The following is a 6,533-nucleotide window of genomic DNA, read 5'->3' on the forward strand; positions in this document are numbered from 1 at the left end:
GAGTAAGCCAGGCAGGCAGGGGCAGCTGGAGCAGTCAAGGGGGAAGGTTCTAGAAGCAGGCGACAGTTGGCAGCATGGCCCCAGCCCATGTGAGCCTGGGGCAGGAGCCCCCTGTGTGCAATCAGCAGAGCTGAGGGGTCATGGAAGCCAGGGGAGTAGGGAAGCAGCCTGCCCCCCACCCCAGGGAGCTAGCCCTGGCCCTGGAGCAGCAGGGCACAAAGGGGGCAGATCCTGGCCTGAGAGGATTCCCCTCCCTTCTGATGCCCAGGAAAACCAGCTAGTCACTGCCAAGGTGCCCCATCTGCACCTTCCCTCGTGGCAGGCTCTGTGTAACAGACCCAGAGAAGATGGGCTCTCCTTCCCTGACTACAGTCAAGCCTGTGCCAGGTGGAGGCCAGACCAGAGACTGCCCACATCCTGGGCTTGCTACCTCAGGGCTGGCTGGCTGGCAGGCAGGCTTTCTCCCCCTGCCTCCTCCCCACCTTGAGTGTGGTGGAAGCTAGAGACAGAGGAGGGCCCCATGGAGGAGGAAGCTGGAGGCAGGGGGTCTAGACCAGGGTGCCAGGCTTTCCCAGCCCAACCTCCACCTTGTTTTCTACCCAAGTCCTCTACCCCAGAGGGCTCCTTCCCTGGGAACCTGGAGGGGTTGGGGAGCAGGGGGCAGAGCCTGGGAGCACAGGGAAAGGGAGCAGGTGGCATGGGGGGAAGCAAGGGGCAGGGAGATGGAGGAGGCTGTGTTTTCAGAAGGGATGACTGAGGAGCAGAAATAAGAAGAAGGACTACGAACAAGTCACCATAGAAGATCTTTATTTTTCTTTTGGGGTCGGGTGAGCTGTTTTACTCTTAGAGCAAAGAATGTAAGATAACATTAAAACTTCAAAGAACGTCCTCCATGAGCAACATCTGGGGAGAGGATGACTTTGCACCTTCTGATCTTCTGAAATCTCCAGGAAAGCTTCAGGAGGCAGGGAAGGGGAAGGGAGGGGAGATAAGGGAGGGAAAGGAAGGGAGGGGAGAGGGGAGAAGGGGAGGGAAGGGAAGGGAGGGGAAGGAGAGAGAAGAGGAGGGGAGCTAAGTGGAGGGGATGAAGGGGTAGTGAAGGGAGGGAAGGAAAGGGGAGGGGAGGGAAGAGGAGAGAAGAGGAGTGAAGGAAAGTGGAGGGGAGGAAAATGGAGGGGAGGGAAGGGGAGGGGAGAGAAGGGGAGGGAAGGGAAAGGAGGGGAAGGGGAGAGAAAAGGAGGGGAGGAAAGTGGAAGTGGAGGGGAGAGAAGGGAAGTGGAGGGGAGGGGAGGAAAGGGAAGGCGAGGAGGGGAGGGAAAGAAAGATGAGGGATAGGTGAGAGAAGGGAAGGGAAAGTTGATGGTGAGGGGAAAGGAGGGGAGGGGAGGGAAGGAGAGAGGAGGAAAGGGGAGGGAAGGGAAGGGAAGGGAAGGGAGGGGAGAGAAAGTTAGGTAAGGATAGTGAAGGGGATGCAGGGCAAGGAAGTGAAGTTCAGGAAAGTGAAGGGAAGATCAGGGAAGAGGTGGAGAGGAAAGTGAAGGGAAGAAAAGAGAAGGTCAGGAGTAAAGGGAGGGGAGGAAAGTGGAGAGGAGGGGAGGGGAGGGATAGAGAGGGGGGATAGCGAGGGGAGGGGAGGGGAGGGAAGGGAAGGGAAGAGAAGGGAAGGGAAGGGAAGGGAAGGGAAGGGAAGGGAAGGGAAGGGAAGGGAAGGGAAGGGAAGGGAAAGGAAGGGAAGTGGAGGGGAGGGGAGGGTAGTGGAGGGAAGGGAAGGGGAGGGGAAGGAAGGGAAGGGAAGGGAAGGAATGGGAGGGAAGGGGAGGGGAGGGAGGGTAGTGGAGGGAAGGGAAGGGGAGGGGAAGGAAGGGGAAGGAAGGGAAGGGAGTATCTTGCCATTTAGTCCTTCCTAGACCCTGGATACAGTGACCCTGGGGGAATTTGGGTAGATGGAGCATATTCTGCTCTTCTATCTTCCTGTACAGGGTCATCTGGGATATTTTGGGATCTTGGGTTCCAGGGAAGAGTGCTAGGTCTTCTATTTCCATTCCTGACCATTGGTCCTCCAGAGTCATATCATTGAGACAGGCAGTGGACAGAGGCAGCTTCTCTTGATGTTCTTCTCCCTGGGAATCTTCCATCACTGACTCCAGCCAGAGCTTCCAGCATGCCCTAGGAGAGGGCACAATACCTTCAAGAATGGGCCATTAATCTAGGTGTGTGATGATAATTGTTTGGGAGGACCTGGAACTGCCTCTTTTGGGGGCCTACTTCATCTCTTTCATCCCCAGCACTAGTGACAGCTACATGGAGATATTCGGGAAGTGACTGAGGCTGAGGCTCGTAGACCATGGGGGGCAGTGGTGTGGCTCATGGGATCTGATCACCTCCTCCACCCAAAGGTGTCCCAAGCAGGTTAGGGAGGGTATGGCTGACCCTGACATAGACCACTGGTGGGGGGATGGTTCTCCCCCTCCCATTTCCTCCCAGGGGAACGTGGCCACCTTCTTGTTGAGATGGAGGCATACTTGGGTGGGTTCCAGGCAGTGGTTGGGGTCCGGGTCTACCATCCAGTCTTCTCACTGGAATCTGTCCAGGGGACAGTCGAAAAGGTCTCAAAACTGCCACAGAGTTCATAGGAGGAGAGTGTGGCTGCTGTTCTTTCATCTCCCTCACTGCAGGAGGTTTTAAGACCACCATTCCCATTAGCCTCCCAGGGAAGGAATGTTGTCTGATGTAGGGCCCCTCAGTCATGACAACCTCAGAACCCCCTCTGCATAGTGACATCCTTCAGGCTTTGTGATCTCACTGCCCCCCACAGGGGTGACCAGTTTGCTGGGCTCAGTCATTTCCTCTCCATCTAGGTGGCAGGAGTGAGGGGGCCATCTGTCTCCATAAACTCAAGTAGAAGGGTCCAGAAACCCACCGGGATTCAAAACAACATTCTCTCTCAAGCTGGTGAAGCTCTTCATCAGGATCGTTTGATTTTCAGTGCCCTGAACTGTGGCTTTCCACAGGGATGTGACCCAGGGAAGAGGGGGGCAGGGGCTCCCAGCTCCCTGACTCCTCTTTGCTCAGGCTCAGAGGCAACAAGCCATTCTGGAAGACCTCCAGCCTCAGACACTCCCTAGCTGGACAAGTCACTTCCTTGCTGTCTGCCTCAGTTTCCCCATCTATTCCCCAGGACACCTCCTCCCTCCTGGACCTAATGAGCATTGGCATGGTCCCTGGCATAAGTGCCACATAAATGCTGTTACTGTCTAGACCAAACTAGGCCTGCCAAAGTGCTCCTCCAGCCTTGGCTGGAAGACCCCTCAGCCCATGTCCTACTCCTAAAGAGCTCAGGCTGGTAGAAAGGCTATTGAGCCTCCAGTGCCCCTGCCTGACCACATCCAGGGGCTCTCCTCTCCTCTCAGGGCTCTGTTCCTTCCATCATCTGGGGCACAGGCTTTATCATGAATCAAAGGCCCAGGTTTGGGGTTCAGTTTTTCTTTCCTGCCTGGGCTGGTCTCACTGGACGTGAGGGTGGCTGTGCCCAAGCCCCTCAAAGTTAGGGCTGAGAATGAGTGTGCTTTTGCCAGCTGACAATATCAGCTCCCAGAAGGCTGAGGGGACTGACCATGGAGCACAGGTCAGATCTAGAGCTGGACCCAAGACATCACTTAGTGTTTCTGGTGAGAAAACCAAGCAACTTGGAGAGAGTAAGGGACTGGCCCAAGGTCACCCAGGCACTAAGTAGAGCAGAGCTGAGATTCCAGCCCAGCTGGGCTGATCCCAGATGCAGTCCTACCCTTTCCTCTACATCACAAAGGTGAACATCACTGAGGAGCAGCAGTGGGCCCAGCAGACTGGCTCACACCAGTCTTTGCACTCCAGCTTCTGCACCCCAGGAGAGGCACTCCCTGCACCCCTGCTTCTTCTGCCAGCCCATCTGCAGTTGCCCTTCCATCCTCACTGCCCTCCTGGGGCCCGGGGTGACCAGGTCATTCCCCAGTCCAGTAGCCTTGACTCAGCACTCCACCGGTCCTGAACAGCCTCTCCTGAGGGCAGTGGCATTCATTCCACGCTGACTGTCCCCTTCCTTCCCAATGCTTACTGATTTCTGGGACTTTACTCTGATCTCCTGCTTGTCCAAGCCCTCCACTCTCCTTGGAGGCTGTGGAAATGAAGCCTGCTCACTGGCTACTCCTGCAGAGAAGGCAGCCACAACCACAATGAAGAAACATAAAAGCATTTTGCCCATCTCCAGAATCCCATAGCTTTTGATCAGTGGCAAAGACATTAGAGTGGCCACTGTCATCTACTTTGCCTCTGCAACCTATGCCTCTGCATGAGACCTTTCCATCAGTCTTGCAGTAGCAACCTTCCCTGTGGGTGGTCTTTTCCATTGCTTAGCTCAGTGCTTTTCATATAACAAGCACCAAATGCTTCCTCCCTCCCTCCCTCCCTTCCTTCCTTCCTTCTTTTCTTCACTGGTGCTGGACTCTGGGCAGCCTCAGGGAATGCTGGTTGCCTGATTGCCCATTTGAAGCCTCCCCAAAGATTCAGTGCCTCCTCTGCTCATCTTGAACTCTAAGGACTGTCTTGGACTCCTTCCTCTTGCACTGTCCCTCTACAAGTCTGGCCCCCTCTGCTTGATTTCCCCTTTCAGTCTCCTAAGACATTAAGTTTCGAAGATAACACCACCTTCTAGGTCATCCTTCTTCCATTGTACCTTGAGTCCATCCTCAGAACCATGACCAAAAGGCCCTTCCTTCTTTACAGCAAGATCTGCTTTTCTGCCTCTGCTCCAAGCCCTCCACTGCTTCCTGATTGCCTCAAAGGTGGAATCCAAACTTTTTGGTGGCTCCTCATCTAGGGGCTCCACTACCTTTCCTAGCTTTCACTTTGTTGACTCCCCCACTATGGTCCCATCGGGCTCTGGCCAAAGGGAAACTGACTCTGTCCCTAGGAAAGACCTCATGGTCTGCTGCCGCCATGTTCAGGCGGTTCCTGAGGTTTGAATGAGCCTACATGTGTCCAGTTTACTGAATTCCTGTCTAGGGATCCTGGCCCACTCCAATGACCCTGCCTTGGAGAATCTGGTCCTACTGCCAGCTTCTTTTCTCCTACCTCCAGCCTCAGCCAGGTCCTACTGGGTGGCACCTTTTGGATACACTTACTTCCTATTTTTGAGAAAGATTTTTGTTTGCCATTTATCCTAACTTCAGCCTGCAGTAACTGAAGCTCTAGGAAGGCAGGAGAGGAGGGATAGAGTGTGGAAAGGAGGCAGGAAGGGTGGCAGTTAGGAAAGTTGGGAGGTAGAGGGGCAGATATGGAGGGGGAAGGGAGGGAGGCTGGGAGGTATCAGTGGTGGGTGGGGAGGGACAGAGGGACAGAGAGAGGCAGTAAGAGTAGGTGTGAGGGAGAGATGGGGGGAGTTAGGGAGGGAAGAAGAGAGGTAGAGAGGAAGGGATGGAGGGAGGGTAGGAGAAAGGGAGAGAGATGGGTAGGCAAGGAGGTAGGAAGAGAAGAACGTAAAGGCGGAGGGAGGAAGGGAAGGAAGCTGGCATGTAGAGAAGGAGTATGCAGGAAGGGAGACGAGAAAGGAAGGGAGGCAGGGAGGAAGGTGAGAGGAAAGTTAGGAAAGGAAGTAGAAAGAAGGGAGATAGCTAGGTAGGGAGGAAGGTAGAGATATAGGGATGGAGATAGGAAGAGAGGGGGAAAGGGAAGGAGAAAGAGGAAGTTTGTGTGTGTGTGCAGACATAAAATTTGTCTACATTTCATCCATTATGGTAACTAGAAGTGTAATCCTATGAAACTGAAGGACAATAAATTTGCTCTGTTCATACAGTATAAATTAAGTTAAATGAATGGGAGTTCTAGTTACAAAAAACAGAAAGGGTTAAACTGTATCAAGTTTTAAATTTTGAGAATGGAAATAGTCATTATTGCTTTTTCATTTCTGAGGGATGTTACATGGAGGAGACTCTCCTAAATATACAAATTGCGTCGTATCTTATCTAATTAGGGGAAAGTAACATTCTAAAGAAATCCACTCAATGATGGCAACAGTAAAAATCAAAGGTATTTTCTACGACTTTGAAATTTTTCTCCCATTCACCTTCATTTATTAAATCAAATGGTTATGATAGATTGTTAACCTTTAGCCTAACAAGAAGTGCAATGTGTCAGACATGTGGCTCAATCAAAAAATTATGTGTTTAGATTCAAGAAAATTCAGTTTTCAAGTCCAAATGGCTTAAATCAAATTTACACTGTGCTTAATTATATATATATATATATATATATATCACTCCAAATTTCAGTATGTGCAAATTTTTATGAATGTAAATATTTGGTAGTTTATCTTCTCCGTTTATATTTAGCTTTGAACAGCAAGGATAGGCTGGACAGGCTTCTATTACAAATAGGTAACTTGTAAGAAATGTCATTTTTCACTGATTGCAGTTCTCAAACTCAATTCAGCTTCTATATATATTAATAGAGGCACTTCATGCCCAATCTTGCCAGTTTTCCTGTGTGTGTGTGTGTGTGTG

The 6,533-nt window shown here is 51.9% G+C and overlaps 1 long non-coding RNA gene across 1 annotated transcript; it reads right to left on the bottom strand.

Moving 5' to 3' along the window:
- Nucleotides 1-790: 790 nt before the first annotated feature.
- Nucleotides 791-4,390, bottom strand: LOC130456151 (uncharacterized). The gene is made up of 2 exons (XR_008914670.1): nt 2,499-4,390; nt 791-2,166 (listed from the first exon to the last, which is right to left on the bottom strand). It is a non-coding gene; the product is annotated as an uncharacterized LOC130456151 (long non-coding RNA).
- Nucleotides 4,391-6,533: the final 2,143 nt, after the last annotated feature.

The sequence above is a fragment of the Monodelphis domestica genome, chromosome X (assembly GCF_027887165.1).
Source record: "Monodelphis domestica isolate mMonDom1 chromosome X, mMonDom1.pri, whole genome shotgun sequence".
NCBI lineage: Eukaryota > Metazoa > Chordata > Mammalia > Didelphimorphia > Didelphidae > Monodelphis > Monodelphis domestica.